This window comes from Hibiscus syriacus, unplaced genomic scaffold (genome assembly GCF_006381635.1).
Source record: "Hibiscus syriacus cultivar Baekdansim isolate YM2019G1 unplaced genomic scaffold, ASM638163v2 tig00005856_pilon, whole genome shotgun sequence".
In the NCBI taxonomy this organism is placed as follows: Eukaryota; Viridiplantae; Streptophyta; class Magnoliopsida; order Malvales; family Malvaceae; genus Hibiscus; species Hibiscus syriacus.
In genome coordinates this window covers 451263-463287 of record NW_024062067.1, presented here as the reverse complement: position 1 = coordinate 463287, position 12025 = coordinate 451263, and the positions used below count along the sequence as shown (strand labels likewise).

Below are 12025 nucleotides of genomic sequence, written 5' to 3'. Positions count from 1 at the left end.
TGTTTCAAGTAACAATAAAGCACATAAAGAGTCATTTCTAAGCATTTCTTTACTTGAAAAATCATATAATTACTAATACAATAACAAAGAATTTTGAAGTATAATATGTAACCCAGTGATCCATTTTTCACGTGTATTTGGTTAATGGTCAAAAAATATTGGAAAAAAAAAAAACCGGTGTCTATTCATATATTTAAATTTAGGGTTAATTACAAAAATGATCACTTATATTTTTATTTTGTCCACTTTTAGTCACTGATTTAAAAAAAATATAAGATTGATCACTTTCGTTTTTATTTAATTAAGATATGATCACTTTTATTTTTATTTAATTAAGATGTGGTCACCCCGAGTTAACTGCCGTTAACAACAATTAAATATTTTGATATAATCACACATTTGATCTTGTATTTACATATTCTCTCAATTTAGTCCTAATTTGATATAAATCTTAAAGGTCGAATTCTCGTTTTAATCCCTTCATTATGCTACATTTTGTGATTTTTGTTTTCTAAAGGGTAAAATACATTCTTAAATATTAAACTTTGATCATATTTGTTTTTTGATCATTGAGTTATAAAAAGTTAAAATTATAGTACTAAAGTTTTCTAATTCATTTTTTAGTCATCAAACAGTTAATATTTTAACAAGATTTATGATGTGATTTTTTCTTTTATAAAAAGATTTTAAACACTTCCTATTATCATCTATCAACGTATGTGACATAGATGGTACAATAATGTTTACATTTTATCCCCATTTTCTTTTCAATAATTTTTTTTTCTCAAATTCATTCAAAATGAAAATCAAGTCAAAATTTTAATCTTCTAAGGCTCAAATATCTATCGCCGATAAAGTTAGTTTCATAATATATTATTTTTCTTATTGAAACCATGTTTTTTACTATTTAAATTTTTGGTTTACCATGTCCAAAACCATTAAATCCGACAAAGTTTTTAACCCTCTAAGAAAGAAAGATACAAGTGTCAAAGTTTTGTTAATTTTATAGATATTTTGACGAAACTAAATTTATAAACGATAATAAAACAATTTTATAAGTGTCTAGAGTAACCAAAGATATAAGAGAATGTGATAAAATGATAGTTAACAAACTAAAATAATAGATTTAAAAATAGAATTAAATTGAGAGAATATATAAATAACAAGAATCAAATGTGTGATTGTATTAAAATATTTAATTATTGTTAACTATAATTAACTTGAGGTGGTCACATCTTAATTAAATAAAAACGAAAGTGACTATATTATATTTTTTTAATCAATGAAAAAATAGACAAAATACAAATATAAGTGATCATCTGTGTAGTTAACCCTTAATTTTTTTTATAAAGCTGCAATTTAAAAATAAAGAAAAAATCCAATTACAACACACGTAATCAAAGCATAACAACTCAAACTGATCCTTTCAGCTTCAAAATAACACATTCATTTCCTCTTTAAGAGACCTCAAACTGACATTCATTTCCTCTAATATTTTTCTAACAATTTCACCGTCGCATACAAAATAATAGCAGCCGGAAAAACTTTGCTATACCCTAAAACAGTAACATGATTTCAAAACTATGAAAAACTTACTCCTCCATCCAAACCCATCCTCGTTATAAATATCAACTCTCCGATACACTACAAACCCATCATCGTTATAGATATCAACTTACAAGCTATGTTTTCGTTTTGTTCGGCTGTTGGCTGAAGTTCCCAAATTTTCCTGATACGGCAGTCTCGGATAATGTATCCCAAACCTGCATGATAGTATTGTAATATTCATCACCCCTCCATTTAATGATTACCAAATTTCAGTAAGAGTAAAAGCATGATATTGTACTATTCTCCACTCACTCCTAATTTTCCCTTTGAGCCTCCAATAGCCAGCAAAAATGGATCATCTTGTGAGAAGGAAATGGAGAAAACGGCTCCCTAGTAACGTTCACAACAAGCTTTGACAATGAGTACATATTGTAGTGAAAACACACACGTAGATTCTTAAATGCTTCTTATAAATCACACTTACTGCTTTAGGATTCTTGGATGCAACGCACGAAGGCTGATTGTTTGACAAATCCCAAAGTTTTACCTGTGTAAATGAAGATCAACCGATGAAACCACCTAAACTATATTCATAATAGGATGTGAAACCACTAAAAGAAAACCTTCATTTACCGTTTTATCCATGGACCCAGTTGCAAGAAGCTGTTAGGAAAATAAAAATGTCATGCACTGTAAAAATATAACCTGACAATGGAATTAAGAGAAACATCGGTTTGTACACTTGGTGCTGCAGGATTATATGAAATGGTGCAAGCAGCTTTGTCATGAGCATGGAGAGTAAAACTTGGTTTTGACTCGGAAGATTGATCAGACTTGGCTGCTCGAATGTCATAACCCCTGATTGTACCATCTTCAAGACTCACCTGATCAAATCTTGAATATTTTAATATGCATCCGATCAACAAACAAAGCCTTCTCTATTTCTAAATAGAACAAATAAATAAATGCAGCATCACTAAGAAATTAGCCACAAGTAAAGGTGGAACGCAAACCACAAATGAGTACTCTGTGTGGGGATCCCGTGCCAAACATTCAACCTCAGCTGAGACAGACCATTTGAAACCAGAATGAGTTGGTACTCTTCCATCCTTCTGCAATGTATAACCATGGAAACAATGTAAGTCCGAATACCTTCAAAGTTGAAGCAATTAAAGGAGACAAATCAAATACAAATTGCTTCAGACAGAACACCAGAAACAGAAGCTGAAAATATGGACAAATTTTAGGCAGCAGTTTAATTACCATGACAACTGAACGATCAAATGATCCACTAAGAACTTGTGGCACATGGTGATTCCAAGCAACAGCTTGAACCTACATGGTACACAAACGAGTATTTAATTTAGAGCAATTTATAACAAAATTCAGTTAAGCAGTTGAAAGTTACAACTGAGATTGCTAAAGAAGTCAAAATTACAGTAGTGTTTTTGCATATATATATATATATAACAATCTAACTACAAAGAACCAATGATGCACAAACAAACAGAGAAATATGCGAACTTCACAATATTCTACTTCTGCAGTTCCAAGAATCTTTTGTTTTAATATCTCTAATTCTCTTTTAATGCTTTAGAATGAAGATGAAATCAGCAAGTGCCAGATATGAAAATTGCTTCATATCAGTGTTTCTCCAACAAAAGAGAAGTTGGTGTTATGGAAAGACAGACAACTAGATTAAATGGAACACAGAATTAGCTTGACCCAACCATGTTTGAAGATAATATTCATTCAATTGTTTCATATCCTAAAAATTTCATCTAACAGTTGGCATACGAAGTATCTATGCAACATGCCACTAAAATAAACTGTGGAGATGGAACCAAGACTGAAACAATGTGTAGTATATATGCATTCTTTCTATGCATAACCAGAATATATTTGGAAGACAATTTCTATGGTTTTAGCAAACCCCAGTTCTTACCTTGCCTTCATGATGTTCCATTGTTATGTTGCATTTTCCAGAAGCAACATCCCAAATTTTAACTTGTTTGTCAGCACTAGCACTAGCAAGGATATTTCTAAAAAAAGGAAAAACATGAAGTGTAAAAATATGTAGTTATATTATAAATTATCATTAAAACAAGGACGGAAAACATGGAAGATCAAAGTTACCTGTATTCCTTGTTCCAAGCTAGACCAAGAACCGCACCAGTATGACTACCATCCTTGTATTTAGATTTCTAATGCAAGGCAAGGCAAGTGTGATAAAAAAATTGCTTTTGTCAATTATAAACATTAGTTATAACCAGAATGTCTATTTTTAACAGATTTCTGCTTGGAAAGGAGACTCAATTTTCTAACACATAAAAAGCCATATATATTGATTGTATAAATACCATTTTAGTTCAAGTCAAACTTACTAAAAATCAAAACTAAACAGACATGCAAAAAAACTAAGCAGCAAATGAAGAACAAAAGGACCCATGCCAAGTTCTGTGAAAAAGTAAGGTCTACAAAACCGTACCACCATCTCAGCACTGATCTAATTTTGTTTAGGACCTCCTCATAACTAAGTTCAAGATGGATAATATGATGTCAAACATCTGAGCCTAGGATAGAACATTAGAGATCATATTAGAAAAAGGGCATCTAGATCATGATTGTAGGTCCCATATCCTTACTTTGTACAGGCACTGAAAACTTTAACCATGCTCTATCTAAAAACATTATTTTACAAGCACTACCTCCTAACTTTTACTTTCCTGTACTACCCTCAACAAGTCCATAGAGTTCACACAAGAAGATTTATTTGAAAGATAACTTGGAGTCAAACAATTGATGATACTCCAACTAGGGGTGTAAACGAGTCGAGTCGAGCTCGAGTATTGCTGAGCTCGACTCGACTCGAAAACTCTGAAATGGAATTCGACTCGACTCAAAAACTCGCGAGCTTAAAATTTTCAAGCTCGACTAGAACTCGAAATCCTGAACTGAAGCTCGTGAGCAGCTCGAAATGAAAAAAAATCTTAAACTTAACTCGATTGAAGCCTCAAACTCGAACATGAACTTTAAATACATGAAATCTTACTGTATTTTAAAAAAAATCAATACATAAATATAAATATTATTATTAATTTATTTTTTAAAATAAAATCTTAATATATTATATTTTCGAGCTGCTCACGAGCTTTTCGAGTCGAATATCGAGTAGCTCATTTCAGCTCGTTAAGAAATCGAGTCGAGTTCGAGCTCGAGTCGAGTTCATTCGATCCGAGTATTTATCGAGCCTTGATCGTGTCGATCTCGAATAGCTCGCGATCTGTCTCGTCTCATTTACAGCCCTAACTCCAACATAGAACTGACTCCTCTTGACAACTCTCTACTCTATACATGATGAAATTCATTTAGAAATCCAGACGCAAAAGGTAATATTTATGGGGAAAAAAGAATAAGAAGAAATTCAGTAAATGCAACAAATCAGGAAGTAATTCAGTAACAAACCTTCTTTCCTTTCTTCGTCTTCTCCTCCACTGTGCCACCTAATACCAAACATGGTTGTACTTCATCGATCTGAGAGAAGTAAAATATGATAAAGAATTTTGAATAAATTCATCATTTGGTAACACCGTTACCTATGAGCTAAATAAGAATAAATTTGCAATAACATACAATGTCTAGGTCCCATATTTCTATTGATGGCTCCATGATCCAACAGCCAAAAAATTCCCTGCAATGAGAAAAGGACGAGGAAACATGTAAATTAGCAACTATTAAACATGACAACATACGGGTTAAGTATCCCCATTTCTAACATTTCAAAAGATATGTATATACCACTATGCAACCAAGTCTTGTCAATAAAGCAAAAGCACAAGGATATTAGGATGTATATAGCCACCAAAACAAGCATGAAATTAAGTACTTGGAAGTGCATGTCTAAACACACAACAACCTGAACACCCACAAAAACTATAAAGGCAAAAGCACAAATATCTAACCTTTTTCTCCCCCTCTAAGTGGGCAGTCAAGCCATGCAGTGCAAAGGGGAAATGCCGAAATGATGACATCATGGTGAACATACATGTTTGAATCACCTTCATCTGAATCCTCATAAATCCAAACCTGTATAGACATAGAGCACAACGAATGCCTAGCATGTTTTGTGTCTAAGTTTTATCGTAGGTAGGTAGACAGAGTGAGAGAGAGAGAGAGAGAGATCCCAACATACCTCAAGATGGCTAACATCATCTTCAGTGCGAGCACAAACTATTACAGAATCCATGGGTTTAATGGTCATGTCCTCGATCTCTTCTGAATCATCATCCTAAAAATTGTCCTAGAATCAGAAGCTGAATTCATAAAAGCATGCCATACAATATGGAAGTTATCATTCTTACATCCTCGTCCTTTAAATATGGATCCATTCCATTGCTTGGGTAGTAAAGGTCACCAAGCCCCTTGCTAAATAACTCGATACCTGACAAGCAAGAATGGTTAGATGTTTACTCAAAAAAAAATGGTTAGATGCTTCATTAGCTTCATAACAAACATCACACATAGCAAGGCCTAGCCGGTCATAATTGATGTCAAACACAACAATTTGGAATTGTTTCATGATAACCTTCAAGTAATCCATTTCAAAAACAACAAAATAAATGGAAGAAGCAAATAAAACCAGTAGATCATCCAAGCAAAGATACCATCATCCTCATCATCATAATTATCCATGTCAAGTTCCTTCAACCCATCTGTAAGATCTTCCAATTGTGACCCTGACTTGTTCTTGGAAGCTTTTCCTAAAGCATCCGCTACAGCAAGTGCTTGAGCTACATCCCCAGTCTGATTCTCAGCTTCAGCTTCAGCATCCATATTTTCATCTTCATCCTCACTGCCATTATCTTCACTGTGTAAAACAAGAGCATTAGAAGCTGAAAGAAGCTAATTGTTTAATGCTACTCAATTCACTTTCAATGCCTAAACTGAATAGAGGAGACCAGGAAATGCCAATAGCATTCATTTGGTAACTTTGGCTTTGCTTATTCCTTTAAATTTAAAAAAAAAAAAAAATTAAATAACAGATTAACTTACGGACGACCAAAGGGACCAACTCCAGTATGGGCAACCAAAAAAAAAACCGAACTGACTTAACTATGGCAGGTTCAGTTATTTCCAAAGCACCACTACTCCCTGGGTCTTCAAAAACCATGCCATTACTAATAGACAAAACCTCAAAGTCGATAATACTTGGGCACTTCTTTTTTATAAGAAAAAGAGCCTCGTTAAAAATCCCCTTCATAACCGTCACGCTATGAAAGTAACTTAACTGACATTGGAAGGAGGAAAAGAGTGCCCATATTTTATTACTACTGAAAAAAACACCAAGGTTACAACCCCAAATGGATACAGCCAAAACACACTAAACTAAGCTTATCCCTTAATTTAAACACACCAACTCCCCAACATACAAAATACAACCCAAATTACCCTATGCCAACCTTTGCTAAACTATCAGCTTCCCAATTAAAACATCTCTGTATAGGCTTAACAATCACATTATGATCCAACACACAATCAACAATTTCCCAGATCATAAGAAGCTGGACTCGCTCCCGGATTCTTGTCCCACTTCAACGCATTAACCGAATTGCTCTCCAATATAAGATGACCCTTAACACTCCACCCCGATTCCAAAAAAAGAGGCAAACTGGCTTGAATAGCTTTCAACTCAGCTAAAATAGGAGGGCCAGAAGCAACCGAGAATAATCCCAGCAACCTGCTCTCGGTATCCCGAAGAAGACCACCTATCAGACTGTACTTCCAATATTGGAAACCATCGGTTACCAAAAACTGACAAAAATCATTTCCAAAACTATTGAGCCTGCTTTTCTATACCACCAAAATTCCAGCACCAAATAGAAATTTTCATCTCATTCAAGAATCAATAGAAAACCCTCCCAAAAAAAGAGAAAAACATAAATCTACCAAAAAAGAGAAGTACCGACTTTTCTTTCCAATTCAAAGAGAAAGCAGGTTTTGACTAGTAAAATATAACCAAAAAAGGAAATAAAAAATATCTTGAAGAGGAAGGCAATGGGAAGTTGGGAACAGGATCAAAGGAGAGTGGAGTGACTGGCCAGAGGTAGTGTCTGTGACTGTGTTTTAAAAGGCGCGAGGCGCTCCAAGGCGATTAGCTACCCGAGAGCCTCAATTTTTTAGGCGCTTTGAGGCGAGGGATTCACGTACGCGAGGCGCTTAATTTTACAAAACATTTGTAAATATTTTATAACCATACCTCAAACACAAAACAACTTAATAATTAACTTAATAAGCAAAAACATCAAGTAGCATATGCCATATTGTATCTCAAAAAGACAAATAAAAACATCATCAATAATCAAAATGCCTAAAACTCATCTTCATCATCATCGTCATCAACATCAATCCCAAACACCTCCTCCTCCCCATCATCTTCGGAAAGTTCAATATCATGTTCTATCTCTTCATCGTCTTCATCAATTAAATTTAGTCCAGTAGAGGGCCTTCTACGAGTGGAGGTTTGGGCAACACCCTTTCCTCTATCTCTTGATGAACTTGATGTAGATGTTCTTCTAGTGGAATAAGTAGCTTGAGATGCCCCAGAAGCTTTATCAACAACTGACCATGTTAAATCATCTCCATCAAAGACAAAATTATCCTCCTCACCATCTTCATCGTCCATATGGCCCATCAACCACTCGTTACTTTCATCTATTTCCTTCAAAAGAATAGGATATGTGGTGTCCTTTCTTTGATATCTCCGTCGCAAAGCACGATTAAACTTGACATACACCATGTCATTTAAACGAATTTGTGCCAATCTATTTATCCTTTTTGAATGAAGTTGTTGAAAAACGCTCCAGTTCCTCTCGCAACCCGTAGCACTACAAGTTAGTCTAAGAACTCGGATTGCAAATTTCTGTAACTCCGGTGCTGAGGCTCCATATGCAAACCACCAATCCGCTATTAACATATAAAATAAATCAAGATTTAATTTTGTGAGGTATGATATATATATATATATAATATGCATATATGCGTCTGTGTGTGTGTTTTTTTACCTGGAGCTCTCTATATACAAAATAATTTCATAAATTTATGAGTTAAATTGCAATCTAAAATTTTATGATTTAGTTCTGTTTTTTATTTATCTTATAGGAATTGGTTTTATTTATTTAAATATAAATACAATTTTATCCATCTGCCAAGATTAAATGGATGATCTTATCGAGGGTGGTTCACAGATGAGAAATCCAACGGCTGATATTAAGTCATCCAAGCTGTCGACAAGGTGTGGCAGCGGTTAGATCCAAATGGAGTGCACGTGTCACTCTCCAAAACTTTCTCTCTTGTATTAAAAATGAGAAAAAAAACTAAGAAAATACGAGTAAGTTGCTATTTTCAGTTTCGCACAAAGAAAAAGAGAGCTCAATCGCAAAAGCAAAGAAACAAGGAAGAGAAACATACAAGTTTTCTTGCATTTCTTATTTTATTTTCTCTCAAATTTCTCATGTTGTGCAGTTAATAGTACGGCCGTTAGATCGATTCATCTGAAATGGGTCATTGTACGTGAATCGCTAAAAGCATCACCTCGTCGCCTCTCGCCGCCTCCAACGACTGAATCGCCGCCTCATGTACTCGCCGCCGCCTTGGTGGTCGGAGGCTTTCTTCTAAACGCCTAGCGCCTCAGGTGCGCTTTTTAAAACACAGACTCTGTGAAGGAGGCAGGTACTCTAGTTTGAAGGAAAGCGAGGGGAATAAAAGAGCCAGAGTCTGAGAGAAGAGAGTAATGAAAACAATAAAGGGGCTTTATTGGGTACTGTAATTTTGGGACAAGTATAAATAATTGATTTTAGTTAGGGATAGGATCCAATTACACAGAGCAAAACCTTTTAATTTTACATAGATTTAAGACCGTTGGGTTATGGGAGAGCGAGTGAAAATATACGGCTGTGATTAACAGTAGGAAATAAGAAGATATTCATTGGGGAAAAAAAGAGTTTATCTCAATTGACTATTTTTACTCATCCAACGGTCCTAAATCAGTGTAAAACTGAAAACGTTTTGCATTGTGTAAGTGAATCCTAACCCTTTTAGTTAATATATTTTTATATCATTAAATGATATAAACAGTCAGGTCAGTTGTTTTCGATAACTAATTTTAGACACTAAAATCCAACTAGACTAACTGATTAGTGCTCATCACTAATATATCCCAAAATATAACACTATTTTCATATTACTGGTGAAAATGCATACCCCTGCAATATACATATAAAAGGGACTTCAATCAACTAAGGGTCATTGTTGCTTCAGAATTGCACTTTTGCTTCCACAAGAAGCATAATGTGTTCCAAAGGGGATGCCTCATATTCCGAAACAATCAAAGGAACTTAAAAATCTTTACTTTTTTAGAACAACAAAAATGCTTGATGTCCCATTTATGCAGAACAATTATGTTTCAATATGTGTTATACTTAATTAATTTATGATTTTTTTTACCTTGGCTACTTTTTAAAAATAAAGAGAAAATATAAAAATCAACCAAACAAAACCAAAAAAATATTTCAATGGAAACAAAACCAAAATGTTAAATCATAATTCCTAATTGCATTTACTATTAAACAAATGTAATTGTAATTAGCTTGTTTTTTAACAGAACTTTGGTTCTTTCAGTTGAAAAGCCCAAAAAGAATATGAGACAAACAGGTGCGAAGTAGTTTTCTTTGTTGATTAAACTAACCCTATAGTCCTTTTTCATTTTAATGTTGCAAGTTGCAACAAGCAAATATCCAAATTAAATAAATATCAAGAAATGAATTCAAATCAATTTTGAGCAGCAAAGCCAAAGCATACCTTTTATCTAGAGCACCGGACTTGATCATCTCTTCAATTTCTTCTTTGGAAGGTAACTCAGCCACCGCTGGTTCAGCTTTTGCTGCCCCTTTAGGGATCCATGAAATGGCTGATATCATCCTTTACACTTCCCTCTTTATTTAAATAAAGTTTCTGCAACAATTAAAAAAGAAAACTGAACGTAAATTTTGAACTCTTAAGACACAGAGAGAAATTGACAATAGCTAATATGTGAATACTGAAATAAAATTGACAAAGTGAAGGGAGAAAGGGAGCTGAAAGAGGTTATTCGTTGTGCCTAGAAGCTGAAACTAGCAGTGCAGCAGAAGTGCAGATTGCAGAACCCGGGCTAGTTATTCTACTTAAATTCTTTTTGAAAATTGAACTACTAATCGATTCAATCTTAAGGAATAATAATCGAACCGACTGACTTAAATCCGTTGATTAGTCCAGTTAGTCTACCACAACGCCCGTGTAATTCCTAATATGAATCTATTATTGATCATAAACCACCACCGTGAGCAGCCTTGCTCAAAACGGAGCTTTCTATCTCATCAAAGATAAAACAAAACCCAAAAATAAAAATCATCGCATATTGATTCTAATAGGATTGAACTAAAACCAAATATCCGAGTGTCTAGAAACCAACATTATTTACAACACCGCAAATGCGCAGCAGCAATATGATATAATAAAACCCCGTTCAAAGACAGCAGCATTTGATGAGGGCTTATAGTTGTAAACATGAAAGAAAAAGATACCTTTAAGAATAACCAATGCTGGCTGAGACGGTTGGCAAGCCGACGGCGACAAGCCCAAATGAATACAATTGAAGAGTGAAGAATGAATGATGTTCAGGGAAGACTGCAAGTGATGAAGGCGTCTTAAAGGTTAGGGTAGGGATGGCAAACAGGTACAGTTTCGTGGATTCCGTACCGCATCCGCTCCAATTGGGGCGGGGATGGGTATAATTTTAGCGGGTAGTAGGCGGGTGTGGATTTAGAAAGTGGTACCCGTCGCGGGTGGTGGGCGGGTAATGGGTTTGAGACATTACCCGCCCCGCATCCGCCCGCCCCACATCCGCTCGCCCCACATCCGTCCGCCCAGCTAAATATCCATTAAATTTTGGACCATTATGAATTTAGGTGTAATTTTAGAGACTAATTTATAAATTCTAATATTGTATAAGATATAACATGTAATTTATCCAACTCTCCAACAAATAGCAAAGGATATTTTGGGCATTCCTGTCTCCACTGTCCCATCAAAATTTGCATTCAGTATAGGTGGAAGAGTAATTGGTCCTTATCGTAGTCGACTACTTCCGGAGACGATTGAAGCATTAATGTATGCTCAAAATTGGCTTTGGGCCGATATTAAAGGTAATATTATTATTTAGTTTATATTAGTTGTCAAATTGTGCTTAATTATCTTATTAAAGTTTAGTTACTAACTTATATTAGTTTTACTTTCTATTATATATGTAGGTAGTAGTGAATTTAAATTAGAGCGCTCTCAGTTGGAGGAAATAGAGAATGATGATTGTAATACTGGGGTATTATATGTCACAAATATTGCCTGAAATTTTAGAATGTTGTGCCAAAGAACAAAAACATTATGT

The 12025-nt window shown here is 34.6% G+C and overlaps 1 pseudogene; it reads right to left on the bottom strand.

Annotated features, from left to right (window-relative positions):
* Nucleotides 1–1613: 1613 nt before the first annotated feature.
* Nucleotides 1614–11234, bottom strand: LOC120199977 (annotated as a pseudogene).
* Nucleotides 11235–12025: the final 791 nt, after the last annotated feature.